This window comes from Pongo abelii, chromosome 11, assembly GCF_028885655.2.
Source record: "Pongo abelii isolate AG06213 chromosome 11, NHGRI_mPonAbe1-v2.0_pri, whole genome shotgun sequence".
NCBI classification, from domain to species: domain Eukaryota; kingdom Metazoa; phylum Chordata; class Mammalia; order Primates; family Hominidae; genus Pongo; species Pongo abelii.
Genome location: NC_071996.2, coordinates 82,238,670 through 82,259,962, shown reverse-complemented (window position 1 = coordinate 82,259,962; position 21,293 = coordinate 82,238,670). Strand labels below are relative to the sequence as shown.

The 21,293-nt window shown below is 37.1% G+C and overlaps 1 protein-coding gene and 1 long non-coding RNA gene across 8 annotated transcripts in view; one reads left to right on the top strand and one right to left on the bottom strand.

The window, feature by feature from the left end:
* The window catches only part of ZNF385B (zinc finger protein 385B), a 420,524-nt gene that overhangs the window by 238,833 nt on the left and 160,398 nt on the right, over positions 1–21,293 (top strand). The gene's annotated exons all lie outside the window — the stretch shown is intronic.
* The window catches only part of LOC129058055 (uncharacterized), a 29,049-nt gene that overhangs the window by 5,338 nt on the left and 2,418 nt on the right, over positions 1–21,293 (bottom strand). For both annotated transcript variants that reach the window (XR_008522881.1, XR_008522882.1), the window contains 2 exons: positions 11,063–11,187; positions 6,468–6,578 (listed from right to left, as the gene is read on the bottom strand). This is a non-coding gene — a long non-coding RNA (uncharacterized LOC129058055). The remainder of the gene's footprint in view (positions 1–6,467; positions 6,579–11,062; positions 11,188–21,293) is intronic.

Here is a 21,293-nt window from a genome sequence, read left to right as displayed (position 1 = left end):
GCCGCATTACTCACATTGTGTTGGATGAATGCTTAAACAGTAATTTTTATGGTTAATGTGACTTTTATTTATTTTCTATGTATTTATACATATACTACCTAGTTTGGAAATAATGGTCTTCGGAGAACTAGGTGTAAATGTTTAGAAATGACAGTTATCTGTTCACAAGTTGGACTATAGTAAGAATGTGCCTCGTTCCCCATAAGAAAATCTACCTTTTGAGTGACTGCATAGGGAGAAATATAGGATTCTAGTGTCTTAATATTTAGAGTGATTACTTTTGCTATAAATCAATAAGCTGTAGTGATAAAAAGTATTACTGTTTCTTTTTCAGCTCTGCTCTGTGGAACCCTAGAGGTTTTGCAGGAGGTGCTTTGAGATCCTCACAGAAGTTTTTGGCTGGATGGGGGAACAGGACAGGAATCAGGCAGGGCTTGGTTACCCAGCTTTGGCCTAAGCTGTTGGGTGTACATGTTGAATTCGAAAGTTAAAAAAGACTCAGTAAAGAAGGTAATAAAAATGTGAAAACTGTTAATCTGAGAGAATCAGTTATTTTAATAAAACAAAGGCTGTATATGTATATTTCTCTTGGAAGACTTAAGTTCATAAGTGTATTGGCTATTATCAGCTTCATGGAGACCCTTGCTGTGTTTTCAATATTCACAGCAATGCAATGTTTTCATGCACCTGAAGTGTTCATCAACACAGCAGAGGAATCTAACCTGTCTGGCCTGAATCATTTGGCATCTATTCCATGTTCAAATTTTTGTGGTAATTATGAGTTTGAAGTGATAATTAGTTGTTGAGTTTTGTCCTGGAGCTGAGTCATTTAATTCTTTTTTTAAATCATGTTTTATAATTTTTTGTTAGTAAACAGGCCAGGTGTTGTTTCATAGTAACTGCATTATATTCTCTGAACACTGAAGCAAAAATTGAAGCAAAACAAAAGCCACTACACTTCTGTCTGTGCTACCTTCCTAACCATAGTAACTGTGTCTATTGTAAGTAGAAGAGAAGAAGGAGCAGTTTAAGCTTAGGATCTGGGGGCTGCTGAAGCCAAGAACTTTTGAGGTACCTTGTCACTACTGGCGGCAGGAACATGGAAGTTTTAACTTAGAGGCAAGCAAAGCAAAGTTTAGTGCTTTCCTGATTCCTCTTGTTCTCCTATGCAGGGATAACCTGGCTGCCCCTGCTCCATGCATCATGTACCAAGAAGTTCAGGCAGTGACAGGAGATGCTATCATTACCTTTGATTCTCTCCATAACCTCCTGGTTTTAGATAGGAGTGCTATGGTTACAGGAAGATGGCAAAATGAAAAATAAGACAAATCAACCAGAAGATACCAGAAAATAGGAGAAAATGAGATAAGGAACTATGAACTAGAAAGCAAAACAGGTGAATTATTTGTAGCAGTCAAAGTTTCTAGACATTTTGGAGGAAATTGAATCTTAGGAAACTGTTCTGAAAGGAGTTATGAACATGAATAAACAGGAAACAGTGACATTTAAGGCTGGGGGACTGCAAGTGCAAAAGCTTATAGTGGAAATGAACCATAGATATTGACCATGAAAAGGTATGTAGGGCTGAGAAATAAGTAGGCAAGAATACAGAGGTTGGCAATAGTAGAGCTCAATTTTAGACTTTGCTACTAAAATTATAATCATTAGTAAACTGATAATCTCTCTAAGGTAAGGGATAAAATGTTTTTTATTCTTCCTTGATAAGTCTTGGGAATTTAATGAGTATCAGAGTAATCACTTTCTTGGTCCCTGAAATGGGGAGGAAAAATTAGTATTATTAATGCTAAACTAGGAGCTTTCTAATCACATGTTTCTTTTGTTCCCTCTTTCTCAGGCTACAATTGGCAGACGTGAGTAATAATAATCAGGAAGAAGAAGAGAGAGTGAGCACAGGAGAAACGTGTGATTAGAAGGCTCCTAGCATAGCTAATGCTAATTTTCCTCCCTATTTAGGGGGATCAAGTTCTCAAGATTCTTATGGGTACATTCTTTAAGAGTAGTTCTCTCTAGAAGGGTTGAAAATTACCTCCTTGGTATAATGTCCAATATTTGGATAATGGGTATACTAGAAGCCCAACCCCCACCAGTATGCAGGTAATACTCATGTAACAAACAAGCACATGTACCCCCTGAATCTACATTTTTTAAAGAATAGTTATCAAATTGAGGTCCCTGAACTAGCAGCATCAGTACCACATGAGAACTTGTAAGAAAGGCCAGTTTTCAGGCCTCCTACTAGGCGTACAGAAGCATAAACTCTGAAGTGGAACCTACCAATCTGTGTTTTAATAAGCCTTCCAGGTGATTCTCATGCACACTAAAATCTGAAAAACACTGCCTTAAAGCTTTTTTCAATATAAAAGTACTCCAGAAAATAGAAAGTTGATGCATTTTTCTTCCAAGCTCCTTTTCTCAATGCTTTACAATTTTCTGATTAAATCTAGGAGAAATAAAAAGAACCCAATCAGGTGGTACTAGGCTTTCAACACACACTGTTCTCCCTTCGAAAAAGAAAAGTGTAGCTGTGCTCCAGACCTAAAAACAGCAACTGCAAGAGCACCCAGCTGGGGTGCATCAGGTGCAGCATCAGTCCCTGCCTTGGATTTACAAACCCAGAAAGAATATTTTTTAAATCAATTATTAACCCGAGACTCAGAAGTCTTCTATTTGACAGAGCTTCAGAAACTGAATCATTAATTATATCCAAGACAAACATACAGCTGTTGATGCTGAACTTTAAGAGAATTTAGCAGCTGTTTATTAAATGCCAAGAGAAAATTGGTAGTTGCAACTTTGGGGATCCAATAAAAATGGCAAAGGTAACAGACACCACGCTAAAAGGGGGACAAGTGGAAATATGAAGGCTGTGGTCACTAAATGTAAGGAGAACTGAGATGCAGCTTTTTGTAAAGAGGAGGGAGAGTGTAGTGAGAGTCACAGCAAGGAATAAGAGGCAGATGAGAGGAGTGGGAGTCTAATTACAATAAAAACTGATTGATTGGGCCAGGTGTGGTGGCTCACACCTATAATCCCAGCATTTTGGGAGGCTAAGGCTGGAGGATTTCTTGGGCCCAGGAGTTCAAGATGAGCCTGGGCAACATAGTGAGACGCTGTCTTTCCAAAAAATAAAAAAGTTAGCCAGGCCTGGCAGCATGCAACTGTGGTACCAGCTACTCAGGAGGCTGAGGTGAGAAGATTGATCCCAGGAGTTCAAGGTTGCAGGGAGCTATGATCGCACCACTGCACTCCAGCCTGGGTGACAGAGTGAAACACTGTCTGAAAAAAACAAACCTAATTGATTCATTGATTAATATGTCTTTTACAGAAAGCCCCATCTCTACTAAAAATACAAAAAATTAGCCGGGTGTGGTGACATACGCCTGTAGTCTCAGCTACTCAGGAGGCTGAGGCAGGAGAATCGTTTGAACCTGGGAGGTGGAGGTTGCAGTGAGCCAAGATTGTGCCGCTGCACTCCAGCCTGGGTGACGGAGCAAGAAAGACTCTGTCTCAAAGAGAGAAGGAGAGTAAGACTAGCTATAAAACATACTGTCATAAAGAACCATAACATATAGATATCCTTGTATTACTAGTAACTAACATTTTGAGTTCTCATTATGTGCCAAGCATTGTACTAAGTACTCTCATTTGATTCCCACATTAGCCCTATGAAATAAACACTATTATTACTATCTCTGCTTAAGAGACAAGGAAACTGAGGTTCTTAGAAGGAAAGTTACACAGCTAATATGTAAGCCTCTAGGATCTGAACCAGGCAATCCTACTCCAGGATCTGAGTTCTTCACATATAGACTCCTCAATTTATCAGATCTCCAAGATGATTAAATACTATTCTATATGCTATCATCCTTTTAAAATAATTGTCTTATCATTGTTTTCTGATTATAAAATGAGTATACGATCATTGCATCTAACTCGGAAAATTAAAAACTGTTTATAAAATAAAGATCATTCTTGGTCCCATCACCCAGAGATTACTGATGGTAACTAACACATGCTGTACTTTATTTTTATACTTGGTGCCTCAGAACCATCTAGGGTGCCCTTTGGCAGGACTCCAGCCCAGACACTCTGATTCCCTAGGTCTGGGTAAGGTCAAGGCTTGTGTATTTTCAATAAGTACCTCTTCTATAGAGCCATAGTTCAAGCCCAGTGCTAAAAACACTGTTCTATAACTTACAAGCCCAGTTCTAAAAACACTGTTCTGTAACTTAGATTTTCAAAAATTTCTTGCAGAATATCCTGTATTTAGTTTATCTCTAGATTCTAGAGCACCTTGATTTTTCTCATTAAAGCTATTTTATTTTAGAACCAGGAAAATACCTAATACAGAAGTAGTTTTCAAACATTAGTCTGCATCAGGATTACCTAAAGGACTTGTTAAAACATGGACTACAGAGTTTCTGATTTGTTAGGTCTGGGATGGAGCCCAATAACATGCATTTTTAACAAGTTCTGGGATATTGCTTCTCCTGCTGGTAAAAGGACCACACTTTAAGAAACACTATATAATACAGAATACTTCCAAATGAGAGTTCCTGGTAGAAACTCTTCTTATGGTCTTTGGAAATCCCTTAAGATTCAAGTACAAGATCCTGACCTTGATGCCATCATTTAGAAACAAATTTAGTGACATATACTAGCATGATTAATATCATCCCTTCCTCAGGAACTCCATATGTGAAAACTATTCAGCTGCTTCCATGTCTCTATGACAGCAGTAAAAGTGTAACAAGAAAAGGATAGCTGCTGATGTTGTTAGCTAAAAAATCTTAAATGTCCAGATGATTGTTGGTAGTGATGGAAGGGACAGGAGGACAAGGTCAGTTGCACCCAATAGCAGGCATAACGCCTATCACAGAAGTCTAATATGTGACATTTCTTAAGTAGGACAAATAACAGAGGAGGATGTTGATGCTACTGGCAGTTTTTATGAATTATACATGATGCACTATTTTAAAATTCAGCAGAAAACTGCCATTTACCCTCTATAATAAAAGGTATTATATGAAAAATGAAGTGCTGGGTATGTAAATATGAGATGCTACCGATATAATGGATCTTAAGCATACTTCACACTTCTCTTTGCTCTCTAGCCCCTGACAGAAGACCAAGCTTTTAAGAGTAGGGTTGACCTTTGGAAATCCAGCAGAAGTGTTCATGAACTAGATACCTCAGTACTGTCGATCTGTGCTTTCATACCAGCAACCAAATTCTAAATGTAACTCTACCATTTTATTGGCTTTTGGCTTTACCTCCTTGATACTGGAGTAATACAAATGTATAGCTATATTTGGCATTTGACATTTACTTGTCAATCAGCAGAAAAACAGAAAACCCCTTTCAGACAATATAATTTACCCTAGAAGTTTAAATGTTAAAATTAGAAATGTTCATTATGACTACAAACTGCTAAAAGTCATCTAGGAAAATTCATTCATTTATGATTCAGTCAACAAATATCTATAGAGCACTTCCTACATTCCAAGCATTATTATAGATTCAGGGGATAGAACAGTGAGAAAAAAAAATACAGAAGTGGAGCAAGGTGGCCGACTAGAAGCCCTCATCAGTTGTTATCCCCACAGGAACACCAAGTTGAACAACTATTCACACAAAAAACACCTTCGTAAAAGCAAAAAATCCGGGGAGTGATCACAGCTCCTGATTTTAACTTCATATCACTGAAAGAGGCACTGAAGAGGGTAGGAAAGATAATCTTGAGTAGCCAGCACCCCCCCTCCTCCATCCCTCAGCAGCAGCCATGTGTCACAGAAAGAGAATCTGTGCATTTTCGGGAGGGAGACCATAGTGATATAGGACTTTGCATTGGAACTCAGTGCTGCCCTGTCACAACAGAAAACAACACCAGGCAGAACTCAGCTGGCGCCCAAGGAGGGAGCATTTAGACCAGCCCTAGCCAGAGGGCAATCACATATCTCAGCAGTCAGAAGCTGAGTTCTGGCAAGCCTTGCCACCACAGAATAAAGTGTTCTGGGGTTCTATATTAACTTAAAAGGCAGTCTAGGTCACCAAGAATGCAATTCTTGGGCAAGTCCTGGTGCTAGTGAGGAATGAGCTGGGTTGGCCAAGGAAGTGCTTGCACTACCCCTCCCCCAATCACAGACAGTGCAGTTTGCAGTTTTGGAGACACTCCTTTCCTCCACTTGAGAGAAGAAGGAAGAGTAAAGAGGACTTTCTTTTGCAACTTGGACACCAACTCCACCACAGTAGGATAGGGCACCAAGCAGAGTCCTAAGGCCCCATTCTAGTCCTTAGCTTCTGGATGACATTTCTAGACACACCCTGGTTCAGAAGGGGAACCTACTGCCTTGAAGGAAAGGACCCAGACCTGTCAGGATGCATCACCTGCTGACTAAAGAGCCCTTGGGCCCTGAATAATCAGCAGTGACCCAGGTAGTACTTACCGTGGGCCTTGGGTGAGACTCAGAGATGGGCCTTGGGTGAGACTCAAAGATGTGCTGGCTTCAGGTGTGATCTATTACATTCCCAGCGGTGGTTGCTATAGAGAGACACTCCTGCTTGAGAAAAGGAGAGGGAAGAGTAAAGGAGACTTTGTCTTAGAACTTAGGTACCAGCTCGGCCACAGTTGGTAGAATACCAAGCGGGCTCTTGGGTCCTCAGTTCCAGGGTTTGCCTCTGGAAAAGCATTTCTGGACCTTCCCTGGGCCAGAGGGGAGCCCATTGCCCAGAAGGGAGAGTCCCAGGCTTGGCTGCATTCACCATGAGATCACTGAAGAGCTCTTGAGATTTGAGTGAATATTGGCAGTAGCCAGCCGATACTTGTTGTGGATCTAGGACAGTGGTGGCTACGGGGAGAGACTCTTCTGCTTATGCAAAGGGAAAGGAAGAATGGGAAAGATTTTTTTCTTGTGGCTTGGCTTTCAGCTCAGCCTCATAGAATAGAACACCAAGTAGATTCCTAAGGTTTCTGACTCAGATCCTGGCTCCTGGATGGCATCTCTAGACCTTCCCAGGGCTGCAGAGAACTCACTACTTTGAAGGGAAGGACATAAGCCTGGCTGGCTTTGCTGCCAGCCCACCTGGGGCTGATTTTAGAGCCCCAGGGCATTGAGCAAACATAGGTGATAGCCAGGCAGTGGTTACTGCAGGCCTTCCGCAAGACCCAGCACCATGCTGGCTTCAGGTCTGACACAGTGCAGTCCCAGTGGTGGTGCTTGTGTCACCCATCCCCCAGCACCAGATAGCTCAGCACAGAGAGGGAGAGACTCCATTAGTTTGTGAGAAAGTAAGGGAAGAGAACAAGAGTATCTGCCTGATAATCCAGAGAATTCTTTTACATCTTATCCAAGACCACCAAGACAGTGCCCCTACAAGTCTGCAAGAGCTACAGCATTACTGGGCTTGGAGTGCCCCCTAATTCAGACAGGCTGCAGAGACCAAAAACTTAGATGAAAACACCCAAGTTCTTCAAATACTTGGAAAGCCTCTCCAAGAAGGATGCATACAAACAAACTCAGACTGTGAGGACTGCAATAAATACTTAGCTCTTAAATGCCAGACATGGGCAAACACCCACAAGCATCAAGGCCATCCAGGAAAACATGACCTCACCAAACAAACTAAATAAGGCATCAAGGACCAATCCTGGATAGATGGAGATATGTGACCTTTCAGACAGAGAACTAAAAATAGCAGTTTTGAAGAAACTCAATGAAATTTAAGATAACACTGAAAAGGAATCAGAATCCTAGGAGGTAAATTTAACAAATAAATTAAAATAATTAAGAATCAGAAATTCTGGAATTAAAAAATGCAATTGAAATACTGCAGAATTTACCAGAATCTCTCACCAGACTAAACAAAAGAACAAGAAGAGGAGAAGGAGTAGGAGGTGGAAGGGGAGAAGGGGGAGAATAAGAAGGGAGAGAAAGGGAAGGAGGAGGAGACCCAAATAAATAAAATTAGAGGTGGAAAAGGAGACATTACAATCGATACCACAGAAATTCAAAGGATCATTAAGAGGCTACTATCAGCAACTATATGCCAATAAATTGGAAAACCTAGAATAAATCAATAAATTCCTAGACACATACAGCCTACCAAGATTGAACCATGAGGAAATTCAAAACCTGAACAGACCAATAACAAGTAATGAGATCAAAGCCATAATAAAGTCTCCCAGCAAAGGAAAGCCTGAGACAAATGATGAATTTTACTAAACATTTAAAGAAGAACTAATACCAATCCTATTCAAACTATTCAAACAAATAGGAGGAGGAAATACTTCCAAACTCATTCCATGAGGCCAGTATTACCCTGATACTAAAACCAGTCAAAGACACATCAATAACAGAGAACTATCGGCCAATATTCCTGATAAACATGGATGCAGAAATCCTCAACAAAATGTCAGCAAACTGAATTCAATGAGAAATGATAAAGATTATCCATGATGACCAAGTGGGGTTTATCCCAGGGATTCAAGGATGGTTTAACATATGCAAATCAATCAATGTGATATATCAAGAGAATGAATGACAAAAACCATATGATCATGTCAACTGATGCTGAAAAAGCATTTGATAACATTCAACATCTCTTCATGATAGAAACCTTCAAAAAACTGGGTATGAAAGGAGTATACTTCAACACAATAAAAGCCATATATGACCCACAGCTCCCACAGCTAGTATCAAAATGAATGGGGAAAAACTGAAATCCTTTTCTCTAAAATATGGAACATGAAAAGGATGCTTAGTTTTACCACTGTTATTCAACATAGTACTGGAAGTCCTAGATAGAGCAATCAGACAAGAGAATAAAAGAAAGAGCATCTAAATTGGAAAGGAAGAAGTCAAATTATCCTTGTTTACAGATGATATGATCTTATAGTTGGAAAATCCTAAAGAGTCCACCAAAAAACTACTACAACTGATAAACCAATTCAATAAAGTTGCAGGATACAAAATCAACATACAAAAATCAGTAGCACTTTTATATGCCAACAGAGATCAATCTAAAAACGAAATCAAGAAAATAATCTCATTTACAGTGGCTACAAATTAAATACCTAGGAATTAACCAAGGAAGTGAAAGATCTCTACAATGAAAACTATACAACATTGAAGAGTAGACACACAAATACACACATGGAAAGATATTTCATGTTCATGGATTGGAATAATCATATTGTTAAGATGGCCATACTACCCAAAGCAATCTACAGAGTCAATGCAATCCCCAGCAAAATATCAATGATATTTTTTGCAGAAATAGAAAAACTATCCTAAAATTTAAATGAATCACAAAAGACCCAGATTAGCCAATGATATCCTGAGCAAAAGGAGCAAAACTAGAGAAATCACAGTATCTAACTTCAAATTATATTACAGATCTATAGTAACCAAAACAACAAGATACTGGCATAAAAATAGACACATAGACCAATGGAACAGAATAGAGATCCTAGAAACAAATCCGTAAGTCTGTAGGGAACTCATTTTTGACAAAAATGCAAAGAACATAGATTGGGGAAAGAATAATCTCTTCAATAAATTGTGCTGAGAAAATTGAATATACATATGCAGAAGAATGAAACTAGACCCCATCTCTTGCCATATACAAAAATAAAATCAAAATGAATTAAAGACTATGACCTTAACCTATGAAACTAGTAAAATAAAACACAGGGGAAACTATCCAAGACATTGGATTAGGCAAAGATTTCTTGAGTAATAGCCAACAAGCACAGGCAACCAAAGCAAAAATGAACAAATGAGATCGTATCAAGTTAAAAAGCTTCTGTACAGCAAAGCAAACAATCAACAAAGTGAAGAGATGACCCACAAAATGGAAGAAAATATTTGCGAAGTATCCATCTGACATGGGATTAATAACCAGAATATATATGGAACTCAATCAACTCCATAGAAAAATTCTGATTAAAAATGAGCAAAAGATCTGAATAGACATTTCTCAAAGGAAGACATACAAATGGCACACAAGTATATGAAATTGTGCTCAACATCATTGATCATCAAAGAACTGCAAATCAAAACTGCAGTGAAATATCATCTCCAGTTAAAATGGCTTTTATTCAAAAGACAGGCAAGAACAAATGCTGGCAAGGATATGGAGAGAAGCGACCCTTTGTACACTGTTGGTGGGAATGTGCATTAGTACAGCTACTATGGAGGAAAGTTTGTAGATTTCTCAAAAAACTAAAAATAGAGCTACCATGTGATTCAACAATCCCACTGCTAGGTATAAAACCAAAAGAAAGGACATCACTCTATGGAGGAGTTTCCTGTGCTCCCATGTTTATGGCACCACTGTTCACAATAGCCAAGATTTGTAAGCAACCTAAGTGTCCACTGACAGATTAATGGATAAGAAAATGTGGTACATATACACAATGCACAATGGAGTACTAATCAGTCGTAGAAAAGAATGAGATCCTTTCATCTGCAACAACATGGATGGAGCTGGAGGACATTAAGTGAAATAAGCCAGGCACAGAAAAGCAGACTTCGCATGTTCTTACATATCTGTGGGAGCTAAAAATTAACACAGTTGAACTCATGGAGACAGAGAGTAGAATAATGAGTGGTCACTAGAGGCTGGGAAGGGTAGTAGGGTGGGGGAGGGGAAGTGGGGATGGTTAATGGGTACAAAAATGTAGTTAGATAGAATGAATACAATCTAGTATTCGATAGCACAACCAAATGATTACAGTTTACAATAATATTATACTCTTATAAAGAGTATAATAAGATATTTGTAACACAAAGAAAGAATAAATGCTCAAGGTGATGGATATCTCATTTACCTTAATGTGATTATTAGGCATTGTATTTCTATATCAAAATATCTCATGTACCCCATAAATATATACACCTACTTTGTACTCATAAAGATTCTTTTTAAATTTTTTTAAAGAAAATAAAGCCAGGTCATTTGAAATTAAATACACACACACACACACACAAACACACACACACACACACACACACACAGTCTTGGCCCTTCAGGAACTTACATTGTAATGGTGATGAGGTCTGTCTTATTCTCATCTTTGAGAACTTTGCTATGTAAAGAACCAACAGTGAGTCATCACTTAGGGGCTTGTTAAAATGCAGAGTCTCAGGTCCACTTCCAGATGTCCTGAAACAGAATCTGTATGTTATTTTATGATATCCCCGAGTGATTTGCATCCACATTAAAATCTGAGAATCGCTGTTCTAGAAAAGAGCCTGAGGTAAAGATTAAAATTCTGATTTTATCTGGAAGCACAAGCCCAGGACAGTAAAAATAGGGAAAAAGATAAATGAGGAAAAGGAAGCTGTAAAACGATGAAATATTGTGCTGGCTATGACTTCAAAATGAGTCTGGAAGGGGCAGAGCAGGTCACTCAGCAGGTGGGTTTGTTCTGCATGTGAAACTTCTCCTTCTGCACACAGTTGGCAAGGAAGATTTCCACCAAACTCTCCTGAATCCTGCTTTCTACAGATTGAAGTTCACACCACTGCGTGGTTTCTGCACCCCTTCTATTCTGGATTACTAAGTCCCGCTCTGAAAGTGGAAGAGCAGGTGCAGACCAAGAAAAAGAAAAAGAAGGGAGCAGTTAAGAGTTTCTGAGAAGGGCCCGGCACGGTGGCTCACGCCTGTAATCCCAGCATTTTGGGAAGCTGAGGTGGGTGGATCAGCTGAGGTCAGGAGTTCAAGACCAGCCTGGCCAATGTGGTGAAACCCCATCTCTACTAAAAATATGAAAATTAGCTGGGTATGGTGGTGCATGCCTGTAATCCCAGCTACTCGGAGACTAAGGCAGGAGAATCGCTCAAACCCAGGAGGCGGAGGTTACAGTGAGCCAGGATCGCGCCATTGCATTCCAGCCTGGGCGACAAGAGTAAAACTCCCATCTCAAAAAAAAAAAAAAAAAAAAAAAAAAGAGTTTCTGAGAAGACAAAGTTTGTGTCTCAAAATAGTGTATGTGGGAAATTCCATCCAGATAAGTTTGTATAAGTAAATTGAAATAATATTTATTTGTCTGTCAGCAGAAACACAGAAAACCCTCTCTGCCAGACAAGGTAATTCACCATAAAACTGTGAATGTTATATTAGAAATTAGTATGATGACTAGGAGTTACTGGTCTTTCTTGACATTCACAAGTACTCCCTGACTCCCTGACTATGACCTCCTGTTCCTTTGAGACCACTCAGGATTTCCACATAACCGTTATTAGCTCCTCCTCTATCTCCAGGTTTCTAGTTTTATTAGCCCATTTTCACACTGCTATAAAGAACTACCTGAGACTGGGTAATTTATAAAGAAAAGAGGTTTAATTGACTCACAGTTCCACATGGCTGGGGAGGCCTCAGGAAACTTACAATCATGGCCACAGAAGGTGAAGGGGGAGCAAGGCACATCTTACATGCTGGCAGAAGAGACAGTGAGGGAGGAGGTGCCACGGTTTTAAACCATCAGATCTCATGAGAACTCTCTCACTATCATGAGAACAGCATGGGGAAAATCCACCCCCATGATCCAATCACTTCCCACCAGGTCCCTCCCCTAACACATGGGGATTACAATTCAAGATAGGATTTGGGTGGGGACACAGAGCCAAACCATATCACTCACCCTGCTTCCCCAAATTTATTGATACCTGTGGTGCATTTGTGAATCTCGAATACTCAGGCCCATTCTTATTCATCCCATGTCCTGATCCAAACCACACCCCGCACACGTCTGTTTTGATATCATCATGCTGACATCCTCCCTGGATAAGCCAAAAATCAGGTCCAGAAATAACCAAATAATCTGGATCGATAAATCCAGGTAAGCAAATGGGAGGAGGTATCAAAGGAGAAGCCACAGATCCCAGAGTGGGGCAAGTCCAAGACCCAGGAGATACATAGCACACACTCCCCAAGGTGTGTGCCCTCCCAGAGTGCTCCCACTATGAGAAATTCTCATCCAGACCATCCAGATTTGACTTGGTCTGTAATCTATGAAAATTGTAAAAATGTAACCAATACCTAAATGTCATGAATAGTTATCCCTAGCAATGAGAATATAGATTTTCCCTTTCATTTTTATCATTCCTCTGCTTTTCAAAATTTCTGTGATAAAGGTGTACGGCTTTTATAATGAGGAACTCTTCCATTATTTTTATGAAATAATATATTTTGGCAAGGAGACTCTCTTAAAAACAGAATAAGGAAAAACCAGAATGACATGTAGCTATTAAATTTTAAATTATTTGCATGTTCATAGATAGTAAATCTTCCCAAACTTTAGAGTTTAGGAAACTAAATTTCCACAGCACCCACAACCTAAAGGAAAAAATCTTTTCCTGACCAAAAGGGGATAAATATGTGAAGAGTCAGAAAGCAGAAATTGTGCTTTCTGAAGGCAATACTGTACTGCCAAATGTCTAATGAGGCATTTCAAGAAAGTCTGTAACTTCCTTGTACTTGTGAAACACAGGCAGTCTACTGTCCAGCCCTAAAGTAATGAGAAGGGCCTTTAGAAATGTCAGCGCGTGATGTTGGTCAGCTCTAAACTCTAGACACCTTTTAAAGAAGTGCTTAGTGTCTTTTCCAAATTTTACTTCAAATTCCAGTCTTAACCTACATACTGCACAACTAGCAGAACCATGTTTTCTGCTAGTTGATCATTTTATCAACTCTGATCAGATGTCAGAGTTAATTTTGTGTAAATGTTAATAGATATGGTTAGTTTATTTCTACAATTTTTTTGACTGCCAGCTACTACTTATACTTCCTATGCTATTACAAAAATATAATAATTTGTACTCAGATTTATGAGATAATGGATCCTTATCTTCCAAACGTAGTTTCTAAAACAGTTCAGAATTCACTGGTGCTGAAAAGCCCTTCTCACCTAGATATTAATGTTCACCTTAAATTTCTTAAGTCTCAGGTTACTATCTCTGTGAAAAGGAAGGAAAGTTGGCTTTCTCATTGTGTCTGCTGCCTTGATTTGGGACCCTAGAGGTTTCCAGCCTCTAATCCTGTTAATCTTTGATAGTGAAAGCTGGCTAATTCACTTGAGATACCATACTTAAGGACATGAATTAGTAATGGACATTTGACCTCTCTGTAATTATTATGCTCACATGATAATTTGTGAAAATAAATGCATCTTAAGAGATAATAATTTCTGACAATTCACTTTTCATATTGAATCAAATCACTTAGTAAATACAGCTATTCAGAGCCTGCCACTGCATACATATTGTAGCCATTGGGACCTGCTGCTATTCTATTTGTTAAACAGTGAACTATGGAATTCATTTTGATGACTCAATGTGAATGAGTTTTTAGATCCCACCTTCATAACTGACTATGCATAAATACACTCCAAACTCATGTCTTGGTCTCTCATTTAAAAAAATACTTATTAACAATTGATGATTCTGATACAATTTTCAGTTTTTTTCACATTTAGAAAGTGACATTTCAAGTTTGTAGATATTTCAGGCTAGTTTATAAACCAGAGCATATGACATAAATGAAATAGCACAGGAAGCAGTGTGTCTTGATATCCTATTTTAATCAGAAAGTAAATCTTGCTGAAAAAAAAATCATGTTTCTAGTGAACATAAGAGAAGTAGGTCAAGTGGTGTGTGGTAAAATTAGAATACTTCTATAAAAAATCTGTTATTAACATTTAACATGTCAAAATACATTGCTGTGCATTTTGAAAAATCATACTGTGTGTTTTAAACATGTCTCTCTCAGGCATCCAAAATCCTTGAGATAGGGGAGACAGACTTTATTATATTAAAGATATAGGATATACTTTCAATAAATATGGAGCCAGAAACAAACAACATCATATGAATACTTCTTACAATTTGCAATGTGGGAAACAAATTACTCGTCAGTTATGTACCTTGCTTGAAAAGAAAACACTTATTACTCTCTTGTGCTACTGAAAATAAAATGTTCTTGGATTCGGTTAAAAGGTATTTGTAGGCACAGTGACATTTCACAATTGTAAATGTTATAGCACTCTGTGGAAATATAGTTTGAGACATTCCCTCCAGAAACCACTTTGACAAGGATAGTATTTACAAGTAGACAAGAAAGTTTGCTCAAAAACAGTCTCGCCATTTTAATTTGCAACAAATTAATATCTATATAAGTCTTGTAATACAGTTTATAAATATTTATAATATACAAAAATATTTACTTTGGAAAAACCTCTCTGGATAGCAAGACCTACTTGTAGATTATTTGCATTTTAATTTGTGTGATGAACAGGATTCAAAAAAGATTACCAACATAAATATTTTTAAATTACATTAATGATTGTTGGAAGTTCTGGGTTCCAACTAGTTATCTTTTGGCAGTTAATTCCAAGTTCTAGATAATAGGACATTCTTTTATTGGGCCAGAATTATTTTTGTATTTTTTTTTCAGTTATTCCCCTTCTTAAAATTGCTCCTTTTTCCTAGCCATCATTAGCCCCGTCTTAGGAATCCACTTAAAAATTTTTATGTCTTAATTTTTTAATAGTTCTATACTTTAAAGTTTTTTGTTTTTGTTTTGCTTTTTCCAGTCAGCTTTTAAACTTATTGAGAGCAGAGTCTCTGCAACCTTGCTTTGATTTCTCCCACCAGGTCAGGTGCTGTGCCAATCCTTAGAGAAGGCTTTTGATAAAAGTGTTCAGAGTGGACTTGGCTTTAAAACTGGTCACAAATTACTGCAAAAGCACTTTCTGAATGGATGCTTGGATTTCATTTCCAATAAATTATCTGCAGTAGAAGAAATATTGGTGAAGAGTGTAGCATTATTTTTTAAAATAAGCTCATTAAAATAGTCTGATCCTATTTGTACCTTTTATTAGTAGATACTTCTGTGTATTGAATAAATGTCTGTGAAAATCCTAATATATCACACTATAGTTATTTTTTCTTTCTTGTAGAATCTACTACAAAGAGGCATTTAATTTTATTTGATGCATTCCTGTTTACTCTCCCATACATATAGAATTATTGTAGTTCATTTGGAGAGCGAGTATATGGAGGAATTACTGGCCTAAGATAAAGTACTGAATCTAGTCCTATTTTCATCAGTGACTAATCCCGTGAGATTTTTCAAGTAACCACTGTCAATCTGTTTTTATAATGGGTCAACTGGAGACACTATTTTCTTTACCTTCCTCAGAGAATTGTTGCTACAATCACATGATATAATATAGGAGCTAGCACTCTAATACTATGAAGAACCATAGAAATCTACACTGTGATTATGCCAGTCTCCACCATGATATACTGAAAACTATAAAACAAAATTGTTCTTTAAAGATCCTGGGTCATTGTCTTGGTTTTGGGATGGAAAAGAATTTCTTTTGAAAAATGAGATTCTGAAACCCTATTTTAAAAGACCAAAGCTTTATCAATGTTTATACACTGAACCAGACTCTGCTACAACCAAACTAATCTGGGCTGCCTTGGAAGATCGCTAACATATATTGAGTGTGTGCACTCTGCTAAGCCCTGTGTGGCTTTAAATGAGAGACATGCTATCTCTCATTTAATCAGTACAGCCCTATAAAGATGGGTAATACTGTTATCCTTACTTCATAGGTGAGGAAATTGTGGCTTAGATAGACAGATGTGTCTAGGGCCCCCCAGATCAAGAAACACAGAGCCAAACTTGAATCCACATTTGTCCTACTTCAGCACCAACATGTTCCTCCTCTTTTCTGTCCTGGCAATACTGTTACCTAAGGCCCAGTCAATTTTAGAGAAATCCAAATCGATGAGGAAGAAAATTAAATAGTAAGAATCACATTGTTTAATTTCAAATTGGTTTGAAAATACTTGTGGAATTATATTGATCTTTAGAGGTATTTAAGGAAAATTTTAACATCTTTGCACATAAAAAGCTTTTAAAATACTAATCAACAATGAAAAATAAATACCAAAAAGCACTCCTTTAATGAGTTATTGCTTAAGACATACCTGTGGCAATGCATGTACCTTTCAAGTATGTAATGTTTGTTCCTGTGTCAAGAGTTTGTTCTCTAATGTAACATTCGAATTATCATAACTTCTATTAAAAAATAAAATTACTCCATTGGAAAATCATTCTGGTTTCCCAGACTCTCATTTGTTGCCAATATATATGATGTTTTCTCTTGAAAAATTACATAGTATTTACCACTGTAGAAGGCAAAAATATTTGAGTCATTTAGTCATTTAGATGAGCTAACAGAAAAACAAACCCTTGCATAGTTTAAAAAAATGTAATTCCAATTAGCAGTCTTAGGTGATTTATGCTAAGTAGAATGTTCATAATTATTGTAACTTTTAAAAAAAAAGAAGCTGGGTGTGATGGCTCACACCTATAATCCCAGCACTTTGGGAGGCCAAGGCAGGTGGATCACCTGAGGTCAGGAGTTTGAGACCAGCCTGGCCAACATGATGAAACCCTGTCTCTACTAAGAATACAAAAATTAGCCAGGCGTGGTGGCACATGCCTGTAATCCTAGCTACTCAGGAGGCTGAGCACGAGAATCGCTTGAACCCAGGGCGACAGAGCCTTTGTCTCAAAAAAAAAAAAAAAAAAAAAAAAAAAAAAAGAAAGAAAGCATACATGTTGTGTTTTAGTTAATGAGACTGAATCTATAATTGTATGGTGTCTTTAAAATAAGCTCATACAAATAGTCTAATTCTAATTGCACCTTTTCTTAGTGGACAGTTCTGAGTATTGCATAAATATCTTTGAAAATTTTGATATACTATGTTTATATTTTTCTTTCTTGTAGAATATACTACAAAGAGACATTTAATTTTATTTGATGCCATAGACTTTATATACATTTCCCATCATTGTGATGAGAATTGTAGGTTAGTTACTAAGTAGTAAAAACAGAATCATTTTAATTCTGCCCCTAAAATCTTTTTCTTGTTGACTCTCAGAGCTTGTTATAGTAAAAAGCATAGCAGATCATAGCTTTAACAGGAGAAATTCAGATAGTCCTCATGGCATATTTGGGGCAAAAGGTGTTTAAAAGCCGAAACTTTTTCTTTGATCATGACATTTTAGTGTAATAATATTGCTGGCTCTCTTGATTCTTTAAGGGACCTTATAGTTATTGACCTCAAAGAATATTTGTAATGAGTACATTGCAATTCATACAAAATTTCAAGTAACTCGTATATATAAATGTAAATATATACATTGTTTAAACAGTGTCCTAAATTCAAGTGGTAACTGTAATTTGAAAGTGAAGGATTCTTCAAATCACTGGGGCACAAGGCAAGATTAGTTTTTATATCAGGTTCTATTTTATACACAATGCCGGAGTTATGAAAAAATAGAACTAGCAACACGAAACTGCAAACTATTATCATACTTAGATTTAGAAACTTTATAGTGTAGTTGCTATTATGTTAAAAGTCAGAAAAAAATGTTTACTCTATAGTTGTTATCCAGTCTCATAAGGCATAAAAATGATAATCCTAGATTATAACCAAGAATTTTATACATAAAATGAATATTTCATTATTGCTTTGAGATATTTTCAGAATTTGCTTAGTGAACTTCAAAATCTCATTCTTGCTTCACCCAGCCCAAAACCCTTACTCCTCCTCCCTCAGCATAAAGCTATCAAATAAGCTGGCTGCATCCCCAAACCTAAATGCAGCTTTTAGATGTTGCTTGAGAAATATAACCAGGGTCTCTAATGTATATATTTCAAAGGTTTGTAAGAATATGCATTTTTGTCTTTTATATACAAGAAAATGATGCTGACTGGGATACCCAACTGGGTTATATGCATTCATTCATCCAAGAATGAAATGGCCTATGTGTCTATAATGTCACCTTCACTTTGTCCTCTTTTCTATCCACATATATTTATAAAACTTTTGAGAAACTCATCTGTACTACACCATTTCCTTCAGTGGGAGTCTAAATGCTGCTATTATGTGAGAAAGTCGGAGTTGGAAATGTTTTTTTCTAAATGTAATGTGGGTCTTTCTACTAGAGTAATATAATTCTGGGAACTTTCTTTAGGCACTCTGTAACAGAGGAAGAAAAATAAATAACACGGGGTTGGTTCTTGCCTTCAAGGAGCTCACAATGAAGTAGTTCAGACTGACAAATGGAATGATACAAAACAATAACTGCAAGACTATTACTTTAGCTCTGTTAAGCAACTAAAATGGCAATGCCCCTGTAGGACCAAAAATAAAATATTACATGAATTATTCTTTCAGTATGAAGGAGTCTACCTGTGCAGAGATTTGAGAGAGAAATTATTTGACCCAAAAGATATAGAAATGGATACCTTGACTTACATATTCAGAGAAATATTTTCTCATTTGGAGTAGCCACCTTAGGAAGCTATGCAACTCTCCTTTGACTAGAATATTATTAGATTTCCTCGTTGACTTGCCTGCAGAAGTAATTCACTTTATTGTCAAACTTGTCAGCATCCAACTTACATTTGTAGTTTTTCTAGTCACGATGCTAAACCTCCTTCTTTAATTGCATATCAAAATGATATTTTAAAGAAATGTCAATTGTTTTTAAGTGATGTCTTTAGTTCTCAACATGCTGGAGTTAGTTTCTTTATTGAGCCCATTGTTGCAATTCAGATTATATCTGTCATTATATAACCCTCATGTTTGCAGACATTTTCTAAGCAATGATGGTTGGCCTTAGGCTAAGCCAGACCATTAAATCTGTTCTGGGCTGGAAGATTGGCACAATTGAAGAATCAGACATCATTTGGAGTTGTTTCCATTTAGGTTTACTAATGAACCAATAAACAAATGAGAGATCACAATACAGGTTAGTGGATGCAGTTCATGATGACTTCTTTCTTCCACATAGTCATAGTGGCATATTCAAAATGGTTAATGCAATCCATGTACCATGAAGCATCCACCTGGACAGAGCAGCCCAGAGCCAGCAGCTTTGCGTCATAGCCCAATAGGATGGGGGAAGGGTGTTTACCCCTCACCGTAGAAGAAATTTCTTCCTGAATCACTGATATATACTTCCATATTCTATTTTTTTACTAAGTCATCAAACCTGGCTACCATCAGTCTTCAGAATGTTATTTGAATTTTCAAGAGACTGCTTGGTTCTGTTATTTCTCTTCTATACAATCACTTGTTTGATCTAGTTACTACTGGTATCCTTGTTTGTGCTTTAAGGAATGCCCAGGATCTGCTTTTGTCTTTCAGCACGTTTATTGGGTACCTACTTAAGAAAAAACACTGTATCGACATGGAATGCCATGACATTTAAATAACTTAATGGAGATATTTTAACAGACAGAAAGCTGGAGAGAAAACAGTTCCACATAAAACTATAAAAGCATTCTTATTTTTAAGTTATTTTAATGAAATATTAATTAAGGAAGATTAAAGCATTTCCCTAAGTTTTCTCCCATTAATTCTGTGGTGACTGATACATTTTGGCAATTAGTTGAAACTAAACATTTGTTTATCAAAAATTATCACTTGTTTCCATTACTTTTTACTGTTTTAAATACTTTCCATCTACACAAACTTGACATTAAGTCACAAAAGTGGCAAGTTGTATAGACCTGTGATTTTTGGAATCAGAAGATCTGGGTCTGATATTCTGATCATGAAACTCAAAGGGCATAGTTCTGAGCAAGTCCCTTAGTCTTCTTGGACCTCTGTTTCTAAATCCAGAGACTTTGGTGTATCTAAGCATAGAAAAGGTACAGCAAAAATGCAGTATCATATAATCTTAAAGGACCATTGTATATGCAATCTATCATTGACAGAATCATTATGCGACTAATGACTGTATAGATTAAATCATGATTCCTCACATATTTTAGAATTCTTCACAGTAAGTGTCTTTAATTAGGGATCGTTCTCTTCTTTGTACTGTAAACGTCTAAAGCACTTAATATAAAAATCTGTTGCTTATAGCAAAGTGTCCCACTAATTTATTAAAAGAATCAATGTAACAAATCCTTTTTATTTCCAAAATAAAATTTCTGAACCATAAGAATTAGTAAACTCTTTTTAGAAAGATGAACAATAAAGTTAAGGCTAATTTTTTTATGTACCAAACATCCAGGTATAAGATGTCACAATTTCAAAAGTTCTTGTGCGGGCAAAACCTTAGTTTCATGGAATTTATTACAACTTTATGGGATTTTCAGAATCCAAATTCTAATATATGATTCATGCTTTTGGTGTATCATGTGCATATTTTCACCACCACCTCATACATAG